General features: G+C 44.5%; 1 protein-coding gene across 9 annotated transcripts in view; it reads right to left on the bottom strand.

Moving 5' to 3' along the window:
• KBTBD12 (kelch repeat and BTB domain containing 12) overlaps positions 1-3661 on the bottom strand; it is a 78667-nt gene extending 75006 nt beyond the window's left edge. For 5 of the 9 annotated variants that reach the window (XR_012011460.1, XM_072784882.1, XM_072784881.1 and 2 more), the window contains exons 1-2: positions 3381-3661; positions 834-887 (exon numbers count right to left, since the gene is read on the bottom strand). The gene's annotated coding sequence lies outside the window, so the exon portion shown is untranslated. The remainder of the gene's footprint in view (positions 1-833; positions 888-3380) is intronic. The other 4 variants (XM_072784885.1, XM_072784886.1, XM_072784884.1 and 1 more) reach the window with 2 other exon arrangements.
• Between the last annotated feature and the right edge of the window lie 9335 nt (positions 3662-12996).

The following is a 12996-nucleotide window of genomic DNA, read 5'->3' as shown; positions in this document are numbered from 1 at the left end:
TAATCTTTGCATTATCTTTAAGGTTGCTACTTTTTCTACATAACGAATGATACATGAGTTTGCTTCCATGCTTTGCTGAAGTCAAAACTAGTTTAAATTCATAGCAGCACTGTTTGAAATAGCAAAAAACTGGAAGTAACCTAAATATTGATTAACATGAGAACAGATAAACTAGAGGATATTCACTCAAGAGAATACTGTACAGCATAAACAATGAACTAGAGCTACATATATCAACATGAATTTCACAAACATAATGTGTGCAAAAGACTGCAGAAGAATAGATGCTATCTATATACCATTGATCTCATGTTTAAAATATGCAAAGTAGTTATGTTCTAACAGAGTAAATATAGATGATATATTCTGACAAAATATAAACAATTGGTAAATCTGGGAAAGGGTATATGGGAGTTTTTTATACCATTCTCGGAAGTGTTCTGTGAATTTCAAGTTACATCATAATAAAAAAATGAAGGGCGCCTGAGTGGCTCAGTTGGTTAAGCATCCGACTCTTGATTTTGGCTCAGGTCATGATCTCAGGGTCCTGAGATGGAGCCCAGAGGCGGGAGGCTCCATGCTCAGCAGGGAGTCTGCTGGAGATTCTCTCTCCCTCTGTCCCTAACCCCCTTCACACTCTCATTCTCTCTTTAATAAATAAATCTTTTTAAAAAAAGATAAAAAGTTTAACAAATTATATATTCTTTAAGGATACATACAACTGTGGCGGAATACAGAGGAATGAAGGGTAAGTATAAAAAACATCAAATTTAGGATAGGGTTGCCTTCAGGAAGTGTGAAAGGAGGGAATACAATTGGAGAACTGTACTTACCATAGTGAGCACTGCATACTTTCTGAAATTGTCCAGTTCACTTATGTTGTTCACCTGAAACATAACATTGCATGTCAAATACATTTCACTAATACAGATTTTAAAAAAAGAGCCTATTTTCACCAACACCACCCCTCATTCAAACACCACAAGGCTCTTCACAATCTGGCATCTCCCTACCTTTCCTGCCTCAGCTCCTGGCTTTCCTTCCTTGTATCTTTCAGTTTTTTAGTATTACTGAACTAACAATTCTTTTTTTTTTAAAGATTTATTTATTTATTTATTTATTTATTTATTTATTTATTTATTTATTTATTTATGATAGACATAGAGAGAGAGAGAGAGAGAGGCAGAGACACAGGAGGAGGGAGAAGCAGGCTCCATGCCAGGAGCCTGACATGGGACTCGATCCTGGGACTCTAGGATCGAGCCCTGGGCCAAAGGCAGGCACTAAACCGCTGAGCCACCCAGGGATCCCCTGAACTAACAATTCTAATGCATACGTTGCCTTTACACATGTTGTTCTGTCTGGAAAATCTTTCTCCCCATTCCGCCTGGGTGGCTCAGTGGTTGAGCATCTGCCTTTGGCCCAGATCGTGATCCTGGGGTTTTGGGATCGAGTCCCACATCGGGCTCCCTGAGAGAAGGCTGCTTCTTCCTCTATGTCTCTGCCTCTCTGTGTCTCTCATGAATAAATAAAATCTTTAAAAAAAATGCAAGTGGCTCTTCAAAATTCAGCTCAGGGCACTTGGGTGGCTCAGTGGTTGAGCATCTGTCTTTGGCTCAGGTTGTAATCCTGGGGTCTGGGATGGAGTCCCCAGACGGGCTCCTCACAGGGAGCCTACTTCTCCCTCCACCCATGCCTCTGCCTTTCTGTGTTTCTCATGACTAAATAAATAAAATCTTAAAAAAAAAAATTCAGCTCATACATCACTTTCCCCATGAAACCTTCTCTGCTCTTCCTTGCTTATACCTTGAAATGGTGATTGTTGCATCTGCCTGCCTCCCCTTTCAATGATGAACACATTGAGGGTAGGGGGCTCATGTTTCAATCATTTCCATATTCTTAACATCTGTCTGTGATGATGCCTGCTACATTGGAGCTGCTAAATAAGGTCTGTGCAATTAAATGTTTTGTTTAGTCCTAAATTACAAGTTCATGATAACTTTTTTCTTCTCGTTTTATACATGTTAATAAACCACGCTTTTGAGTTTTTCTACATTTAAAAGTTGTGCTTGATTCTTCAAGTTGCTATTTTTCCCAAGTCAAACAAATAACCCAGAACCCTTATGTTGACTTCTTTGTAGCTTGATGCACTGTGACACCCACTTCTCACTTTTACTTTCAAAGTTAATTCCCAGTCACCATGTGCTCTCAGGAATTAGGCCCCAATTTTTAGGGAACTGAAGCCAGAGATCACAAACTGGCTGCTCACAGACTTTTTTTTTTTTTTTTTTTTTAAGTAATTATCAAAACTGACACACGGTAGCATCTACTGAAAAAAAAAAAAAATGGAGGGTGTGGCAACAGTGGACCATTAATTCCCATGGTGACAAATGTGCATGACCTGAGCCCACGGTTGCCACCTCTTAGATGGCACATCTATTCTCTTTTCTCCTTTCTCCAGCCCCCATTATCCTGCAGTGAGACCTGAGTGTCAGTCCTCATTTATAATTCTTCTCATGCTCTTGCTTTTCTCCCCCTGCCTTTTTAGTTACCCTACAGCCATTTATTTGTGACCTCTGGTTTTCACCATTCCATTCCCACATCTTATTTTACTTATCACATATTGGACAGACACTGGTAGAAAATGGCCCAGAATCCCACCACCCTAAATGCACTGAGTTTCCCACTAGTATGGAAAAACACCGGATTCATTTAATAGTAATAATCCATCCCCATCCCCCACACTAGGTGTTTCATAACGGCCAGGCTTGTAAATGATAAAGCTCAATAAGACAAGTTTCCTTTTTGCTTTCCTTTGAGGCATTCACACTGTTTTGCATTCTCAGGGTGCTTTATACTTTTCAAAGTGCTTTAACATGCATTATACAGTAGCTCATTAGCTCCTCTTAGGAATCAAGTAGGGGGGAAATGCAAGGCAATTATATTCCTGGCTTTTAAGCTAAGGGAGCTGCCTGGGGATACTTTCCATGCTTACTGAAGCTTTTTAAAGCGCCAGGCCCTACTCAAGGCCCGGGGCTGAGGCCAGGAGCGGAGAGACAGGGCCCTCCTACCTATATGGAGCTTACAGTCTAGTGAAGGAGGCAAGCGTTAATGCAGATGAGGCTACGGCAGTGAATACTGCCACGTCAGGGAGAGAGGGGACCCCCGGCTGGGCAAGGATGGCCTCTGGAAGGAAGGCACTGCTGGGCTGGGCAGGGCTGGGCAGGGCTGGGCAGGCAGGAGCCGGGCCCCAGGACCAGGGAGGCAAGCGCAGTGGGCCAGCAAGTGCTGAGGGCCGGGAGGCCGCCCCACCGGCCCGGCCCCAGGGCTCAGACAAGGCCCTCGACAGGGGCCCGCGTCTCCTCGGTCACCGTACTTACTAGCTGCTGATCCCCGGCGCGAGGCACGGCCCCACGGCTCCGCAGAGGCCGCAGCGATGGCGCCGTGACCTGGCCCGGTGGCCGCGCAGACCGGGCCGGCCGGGGCGGGGCAGGGCAGCTAGCGGGCTGGACGGCGGGCACTGCCCAATATGGGCCTGTCTGGGCCCAGCGATATAAATAGAGCGCGCTGCGCCAGCCGGGGACCGAGGGCCCGGGCCGCGCGGGGGGGCGGGGAGGCCGCTGGCAGCTCCCCTGCAGCGACAGGTGCGGGCCCTCGGCGCCCGCCTGGGAGCCCAGGACGCGGCCGCTCTGCGCCTGCGCGGGTCGTCCGAGCGGGCCCCCGCGACGGCAGTCGGCTCTGCGCCTGCGCGGGTCGTCCGAGCGGGCCCCGGTGAAGGCCCAGGGTGCGGCGCTGGTGCAGGCGCAGGCGCAGAGCGGCCGGCGGGCCAGGGCGGCTGAAGGTCCAGTTGGAGCCGGCAAGGAGCTCTTTTAAAGAGAATATAGAAGTTGGATTTTGATAAATGACATATCTGTACCCCGAATATTTTTTTAAAAAAATACAAAATGACCAAAACCCAGTATGTGTGGGCTCACTGAAAGTGAAATTTACCGAAAGTAAATACAAATTTCAGATAAGTAACCGACAGTTTTTAAGTATATGCCCCAAATACTGCACGGTCACTTCACTTTTAAGTGAATGTGGGTGCTGGCAAGTCTACCATCACCTTTGGCCTTAGGTGGGAGGTCCCCTAAAACCTGGGAAAAGACTGATCAGTTATGCCCAGGTGTGGGATGGTGCAGGGAAGAGGAATGTTCCCTGGAGGGAAGTGGAACAACATCTACTGTGTGGATAAGGCTGTGCTATTAGGTCAGGTAACACAAAATTGTTATCTTATACAAGTTTATTTCTTATATTCTGGAGGTCAGAAGTCCAAAAAGAGTATCCCTGGGGTAAAAACAGAGTGTCTGCAGGGCTGCTCCCCCCCTTCTTTTTTTGGAGGCCCTAGGGGAGATCTGTTTCCTTGCCTTTCCAGCTTCTATGAACTGTACTCATTCTGCAACTCATGGCCCTTTCCTCCATCTTCAGAGCAGGAAACAGGCAATTCTTTCCCAGATTGCACTTTGTACTAATTTTCCTCTTCCCTCTTCTTTTAAAAATTTAAATTGTGGTTAAATAAACATAAAATTTTACCAATTTTTAAGTGTATGATTCAGTGGCATTAAATACATCCACAATGGTGTGCAGCCATCCCTACTACCCATTTCCAGAATTTTGTCATCAGAAAGAAAACAACAGTTTCTCAAATAGGAACTTTGTAGGCATTAAATAATAACTCTCTTTGCCCCCCTGGTTTGCCTCTTCCCCCAGCACCTGGAGACTTCTATTCCAATTTCTGTCTCTATGAATTTGCTTACTTCAGATGCTTCATATAAGTAGAATCTACAGTATTTGTCCATATGTGTCTGGCTTATTTTAGTTAGCATGATGTCCTCAAGATTTATCCACATCATGGTATGTATCAGTATTTCATTCCTTTTTAAAGTTGAGTAACATTCCATTGTGCATGCACATGTGCATGTGTGTATACATACATACCATATTTAAAACAAAACACATTCCATGTTGGTAAAATTCCTTAAAGCATTTGAGAAGCTTATGTCAGTCCTTGCATGCATTTATGTTTACATGTACATATTACAGTTGTTTGACAAAACTCCTCTCTCCCTTTCCCACAAACATCTGATCTGTTAGCCCACTTTAAGTCCTTCTACACCTGATTCTTTTCCTGCTTCTGGTTTTGTTTACCAGATGATTGTGCCAAGCTAATGAATCTTTCTCAGCTTGCTCTGAAGACTATGTTTGATTTCCCGTGTGGCTACTTTATTTCACCTTTTCTAGAGGAAGTGAAACACATGTCAAGGGCTAAGGCTTCCTGTGGGTGGAGAGGCTAAGTTGGAAGCTGAGCTCTTGGGGAGTTTAGCGGATTCTCAGATGATTTGCCAGATATTAATGAAGGATTAATATTGTCAAATATACTGATATGCCAAAAACTTGTTTTAAGGCACATGCTTTTTGAATAGATTATACATAAATATGTACTTTACTCAGTAGTGGCTTACTGCTTCATTTTCAGCCTTCATTTTCTTACAATGTTGAGTTGCTTTCCTGTATTCCTTCGGGTGTATTTTGCCATTTTGGTTTAATTTAGTCCTCCTCCCGCCGCCTTGAAGCTAATCTACCCCATGTCTGACTCCTTTTTATTGTGATTTGCCTCCAGGCAGCTTTTCCTTGATAAAGAAGTCACTTTTCTCTCCACATATCCATTCCTGCCCCATGACATCTCCACCTTTTAAAGGAAAAATACACACCTCGGAACTATTCCCGACACAGCACACTGGTTCCTATCTTGAACTATTATCTGTCACTTGGCTTGGCAACCAGGCTTCTAAGTGAAAAAATGAACAACCAACCTGATCATTTCAAACTTAATTCAACCCCAAAACAGCCTACCACAGAATGACAAATGGATACACACTAGTGGAATCAGCTTCTTTGTCTTCATTCTTGCTCTCCTGCCGTACTTCTGCTACATCTTCTTATCTATGGAGTGATATTTTTGAAATATTATCTTTCTTCCCACCCTCCTTCCTTCAGCATATATTTCCTTATGATGCTTTGCTTCTCTGTGCCATTTCAAATTTGCAGCTGCTCTAGCTCATTGCCTCTGGGGGGGGGCGGGTATGGAAAAATCAGGACCTCAGAAAACCTGGCAGGTGGGGAACAGAAGAAATACTCTCTTCTGATTCCAGAAGCCTTGGCTCTTTCAAAACAGGAATGAATTATTGGTATGTGTAATACATTTGGGAGGAAACCAAAATTACGGCAATGATCTTCTATCCATACCTCTTTCCCCAGCTGAGAAGAAGGGGGTCTCTGGAGGAGAGATAATAAGGAAGAAGACCCATGCCCTGTTCAGCCGAACTAAGTGTGGGGTAGTTTGGCAGCCAGAACCCAAAGAGAGGAAATGATTCCATAGTGTCTTTGCCAGTGACGGCTTCAGGTAACCATTCGAGAGGCTTGCGTACTCACCCAGGGCCCCAGTGAGGCCCAGAGAGCCACTGAACCAGAGAGGCCCCTGCAGAGAGGTACATGGAGACTCTTGCAAGACCAAAGACCTAGGGGCAATGCAGACAGAGGACAGCCATTGAGCATGGGAAGGCTTGCCCCTTAGCCTGACTCCAGTGTGTTGGTTAGATATCCTGCCCCCCCCCAAACTCAGATGCAACTCTGAGGAAGAGGAAGGCTTGGCCATCCTGGTGGCAGGGAACTTCAACTATTAGTGTTGACCCTAGTAAAGTAGTATTTCACTCACACTGTAGTTTGTGGACTGTGGAAATAGAGGACTTGACACACCCAAAGTCTGGTACAGAAGCATGAGCAGCAGCAGAAGTGGTTTGTCACTCTATGGGGGATGGGATGCAGGGAGCCTAGGGATTCTTTCAACTTTAGTTTCAGCAAGCAATGAGAGCAACTTGAAAGAGAGAGATAAGAAACAGGAACTAAAATTATCACTACCAAGTCTTTTGTCTGTAGCTGGTTCTCTTCCCATCCTGAATGTTAGTCTTTCTTGTTCATGGCTGGATCCTCAGAACCTGGAAAAGTGCCTGGCACAAAGGCAGTGCTCAAAAATCATTAGGGGGGGGCAGCCCAGCCCGGTGGCTCAGCCGTTTAGTGGCACCTTCAGCCCAGGGCCTGATCCTGGAGACCCAGGATCGAGTCCCACATCGGGCTCCCTGCATGGAGCCTGCTTCTCCCTCTGCCTGTGTCTCTGTCTCTGTCTCTCTCTGTGTGTCTCTCATGGGTGAATAAATAAAATCTTTTTTAAAAAATTAAAAAAAAATCATTAGGGAGTGAACCAGCAAGTGGGTCAGAGCAGTTTTTTGAAGGTACTGGGTGGGATTCAGTCTGGCTAGTGTGGGATGCCCCTGAACCAGGCTTGGATGTGAGAGCACTGGGGGCGCTGTATCCCAGGGCAACAGAAGAAATGCCCCTATCCCTGCTGCTCTGCCGGGTGAAGAGATGGACTTCAGAAACTTCCACAGCTGCCTCACACTCTCTCTTCACAGAGCAGTCAGAGGTCTTTGATTCACCTTTGGGTGACTTGACTCACCTCTACCTCCAGGTGTCCTGTGGGTGCCTCTGACTGATGGAAGCCAGGTCACCAATCCACACCCTGGCTTTGAGAACGTCTAAGGGACAGAACTTCAAGAAAAACAATTTTTTGTACTTTCTAGTTCTTAGAGTTGGAGGGTTGGGTTGGGAGGCATGTTGCCACACCTCCATCATTTTCAGGTTTGTGGGCTGTGGGAAGCTAGGCCACCACCACCTGACAGAGCCAGAGGTAAGTGTGGGGGGCAGGCAGGGTTTTCATGCCCAGCACTTGTGGGTGTGGGGGGGTCAGGGGTTCCAGCAGTTGCAGCGCTTCATTTTTATATCTTTATTGGCTGTTTTGCTCTGAAGGGCTCAGGGCATTATTGCCTGTGGCTGTCATGTGGTGCTCAACCTACAGAGCTTCCTATTGTAGCAGGTGCACACACCTGTTGTAGTTTCCCATCAAGCCCGAAGGCTTCTAGAGACCAAGGGCTTTGTCCTGTTCACCTTTGTGGTGCATTCTCATGCCTGCCTCAGGCCCCAGAGAACAGATGGTCAGGGAACATTTACTGATTTGGGTGACCAGGAGGCAGAGCTGGTAAGTGACAGGAGAGTGAGGCGGGGCTGAGACACCTGGTATCCTAACCTGGCACTGCTCCTGAAGACTTCCTGGCCTCCTGTAACTCAGCTCTGGGAGTTTAACAGGCAAAGTGATAAAGCACCTACCTCACACCCGAGTTTTAGGAGGATGAGCTAGGAGAAGGAACAGATGTGGAAAGGGCTTTGATAAACTATCAAGTAACTCAACTTCATTTGCCCTGATGAGGCTGGAAACTCCTTTCCCCAAAGATCATGAAAATGGGACAGAAAGCCATTTCTTCCTGATAATATTTATTGTATCCTGTCTTGAGGCAGAGGTATGGACTGTACTTCTTTTGAAGGCTCTTCCACTTTCAGAATCCATCACAGGGAAGCACGGGGAAGGGAGTTATCTACCTACTAAGCCATGTTTTCCCACTGCTATGACGGTAAACCATGCTCATATGTGCAGCCTTCAACCTGCAGGTGTTCAAGGCTATGCACCAAATCTAATAGATCTGAGGGTTTTTGAAAGATCATGAACTTTCTGGAAGCCACATTTCTCTCTCTATACCAAGATTATTTCATTTTCCCCAGCAATGAAATTCTTAAATCCTGACTATGTGAATAATCAAATCTTGCTTTTTAAGCAGACTCCAAGTAGTTTACTAACAAAGGTATGGCTAATTATTATTATTGTCTGTTGCATTATTATGCTGTGACCACTATTTATGGTGGTAAATTAAGTAATAAATTACCACCATAAATAGTGGTGGTAATAAATTAAGGTATATAGGTTTGGCTGCTCTAAAAAGAATTTGAATGATAGTTCCCTACAGAAAAAAGGAAGTTTCTTTTTCTTTCATGCAGAATTACAGGGAGTAAAGAAGCAAATGGGGCAGTGTCAGTGAGGCTACAATCTAACAGGCCTCAACATTTCATGGCTTAACATAATAGAAAAGATCTTTTGCTTATGCAAAGCCTGAGGCAGGTATTCAGACCATCACAGTAGCTGTCCTTCATCTAGTGGTTCAGGGACTCTGGCTGACAGTGGCCCTACTGAGGGCCCCCAGGTGTTCATCTCCAGGCCAGCCAGAAGGGAAAGGATGTGGAAAGAGGTACACAGCAGGTTTGTGGGTTGGGCCCAGGAGGAGCAAATCTCACACCTGCTCACATCCCATTGGAAAGGCTGAGGGTGCATGGTCACACCTAGCTTTGAGGAAGGGTGGGAAGTGAGGTCTAGTTCCATGTCAAAAAAGATTGGAAAAAGGATTTTGGTGGGTAGCTGTCTGTTGTGGACCAACTTGAAACAGAGACACTGAGTGAAAACTAGAACTTATGAAAGCAGGACATTAGTCCCTCCAGATGTTTGGAAAATGGAGTTCTGAGAACAATTTGGGAAATTCTGTGTTCTATATCCCTTGTTGGAGAATCAGAATGCAGAATTAAAGGTTCTGATGAATCCCGCAGTAAAAATGCAAAGCATTTCCTACACATTCTTGACTCTGGATCTACGATGTGAATATGGGTCTGTGTATTATGCATGCTGAGACTTGTGTGGGGCATACCTGGGAAGCAGTGACTGGGTGGAAGAGGACCTCAGAGCAAGTTAAGAATATGTTTAGATAGAAGCTTTAAGTCTATTAAAGGCAAGAACTGAGAGATACCCCTGGGAAGGAGGAGATTCCAAATATCAGAGAGGTGGAAGGTTATGGAATCAAGGCAGGGAGGTGGGAAGGAGCCAGAAACCAAAGTGGCAGAAACACGTCCCCATCTCTCAGACCCACTGGAGACAGCTGTAGAGGAAATGACAGAGTGCTGTTGCTCATGTATGTTGATGATCTCTTCCGTTGCTCCTGGCGCTCCTGCTACCTGGGGCTCTGACTCCGTCTTCCAGCGGGTGATGGTGCCAGTGGTGTCACGTGAGTCTTGCAGTGTAATGCCTCTTGCCCAGTTCTCATTTAATCCTCACGCCACCCAAAAGATCGTGTGTGGAGAATGACAGGGTAGTGCCACCGGCTGGTGAGGGATCTGGCCACGGAACCCCACCCCTTAATTCTATACCTGTTACACCAGCTGCTTCATCATTCTACTGATCATTTGACCCTTGTGTCTTTGGATAGTCTCCAGGTGTGAAGAGAGGGTCTCCTGTTGTCTTTTCTTGGAGAGTTTAACAGAGCAAGGCTTTGTGGCACTTTGCTAGAGATGCCCCACCACCTCTACTGTTACGGGTTGAATTGTGTCCCTTCAATGCATATGTGGGAGTCCTAATTCCCTGGCAACTCAGAATGTGACCTTATTCGGGATGGAGTCTATACAGAGGTAATCAAGTTAAAATGAGGTAGGTCATGAGTGTGGGTCCCAAACCAATATGATCGGTGTCCTTATCAAAAGGGGAGACTTGGGGGATCCCTGGGTGGCGCAGCGGTTTGGTGCCTGCCTTTGGCCCAGGGCGCGATCCTGGAGACCCAGGATCGAATCCCACGTCGGGCTCCTGGTGCATGGAGCCTGCTTCTTCTCCCTCTGCCTGTGTCTCTGCCTCTCTCTCTCTCTCTCTGTGTGACTATCATAAATAAATAAAAAGTAAAAAAAAATTAAAAAACAACAACAAAAAAAAGGGGAGACTTGGAGACAGACATGCATATAGGGTGGTCACCTGTGAAAGTGAAGTTGGCCATCTACAAAGCAAGAAAAGAGGACTGAAATAGACCTTTCCTTCCCAGCCCTCAGAAAGAAGCTGCTGCCCCTGCCATCACCTTACTTTCAGACTTCCAGCCCCCAGTACTGTGAGATGAATTTCATGCTGGTACCAGTGTGTGGTGCTTTGTTACAATAGCCCTAAGAAACTAGACCACCACCCCACTCACCCCCAAGCAGATTCAGTCTATGTTGGTAGTGCTGGTGTTCAGGTTGCTGTAAAAATGCCTGCAAAGGTTGTATTGTCTTCTTATCCATGAAGATATTATACACAACTTAGTCAATAACTTGGCAAAATCAGGATACACTGTGCAGATGATCATTTCTTTAACTTATTTTACAAAAGAAAATGAGGTTAATTTGATCTAATTTGCATGTATTTACTTTGTGGGTGAGTTCATATTGACTGCTAGAGACCACAGTCTTTTCTAAATGTTCATAGTCCATACATTTGAAAATACATTCCAGAATTTTTCCAAGGATCAAGTTCAAGTTTGTCAGTCAATAATGATCATAATCCACTTTTTATCAATTGCAACACTTGCCCATCAGGAGACTTACCAGATCTGAGTTCCTTTAGCATCTTTCATCCTACTAGCTCTCCTGTCTTGGGGATCTTTTTCCTTCTCCTTTTATTTTGAAAGAATTTCAAACATACAAAACAGTTGCGAGAATACTAGTTTTTAAAAAGGTTTTTTTTTTGGTGGGGGGAGAGGGCACCTGGGTGGCTCAGTTAGTTGAGTGTCTGCCTTTGGCTTGGGTCATGATCTCAGGGTCCTAGAATAGAGCCCTGGGTCAGGCTCCCTACTCAATGGGGAGTCTACTTCTCCCTCTCCCTCTACCGCTAAGGTACATTCAATAACAAAAATAAAGAAAATGCAAAATATTATGAAGAAGGAAATAAAGATCACCACAGTTAATATGTTGGTTATATCTTTGTAGACAGAATTTGTAGTATTAATAGTAAATACTATGTTTTTCTTTTGTGTGAGATTTGTGTTTGAGCTTTGTTTAAGGTACATTTCACTGTAGGAATTTTTTTTTAAGATTTTATTTATTTATTCATGAGATACACAGAGAGAGGGAGAGAGAGGCAGAGACACAAGCAGAGGGAGAAGCAGGCAGGGAGCCCGACATGGGACTTGATCCCGGGACTCCAGGATCACACCCTGGGCCGAAGGCAGGCTCCAAACCCCTGAGCCACCCAGGGATCCCCCTCACTGTAGGAATTTAAATTTGTTCTGTGATTGAATTCATCCATCTTCTCTTTTTCTGGGTCTCTGGGATTTACATACTTAGAAGACCCTTCCACCAACATTCACACCTAAAGAATGTAAAAACATCCTCCTGTTATGTTTTCTAGTTGTCTTCGTCTTTGTTTTTTACACTTAAATTTTAAGGCATCTGGGATCAATCATGGTGAAAGGGGAGTCCCTCTACCCTCAATGATGCAGTACTTTCTCCACCACCATTTACACATAACTCATCTCTTTCTTACTAATTTGAAGTGCTACTTTAATCGTAAACTAAACTTCCCTCTGTAACTGGATCACTTTCTCGACATTCTGTTAGCTCTCTGCATTTCAAATTTCTGCTGGCACTTGTAGCTTTACCGTCCTGTTCTAATGGTTACATCTTTAGAATATGCTTTACCACGAGCAAGGGCAAATGCCCGTTTATGACATTAAAAACAATTCTTGGCTTTCATAGCCCATCTGGTCATAACTTTTTTCTCTTTTGAAACATTGGTTATAGAAAATTTTATGTAAACATAGTAAACTAATTGAAACTATACCCCAAAGAATAACAATAACAAAAGCCTTTTGATAAGCATTGTTCTAGACAACAGCACCATGTACTTGTTTTGATAAATGTACACACTGTTTGCCAAAAGGAAACTTCCTTTTCTGTAACTTGGTTTGATGCTTTGACAGCTGATAGACATAGTCAATCATATCAGTCAATCATAGCTGATAGATAGTCAATAACATAGACCATCACTTCTGGCGTCTGCATGGTACAAGTGCGTGGAGTGTAATTTACATAACTGCTTCTCACTGATCTCATACCATTTCGGTTCTTTCCTTTTTTTCTCTTCTCTTATAAATATGGTGACAAATTTCCTTTTACATCCAGCTTTTGAGCTTCTAATAATTTTCTTCTTCTGATGTATTCTTAGAAGTAGGA

Source organism: Canis lupus, chromosome 19 (assembly GCF_048164855.1).
Source record: "Canis lupus baileyi chromosome 19, mCanLup2.hap1, whole genome shotgun sequence".
Taxonomy (NCBI): Eukaryota; Metazoa; Chordata; class Mammalia; order Carnivora; family Canidae; genus Canis; species Canis lupus.
The sequence above is the reverse complement of the archived record's forward strand: the minus strand, read 5'-3'. Positions and strand labels throughout refer to the sequence as shown.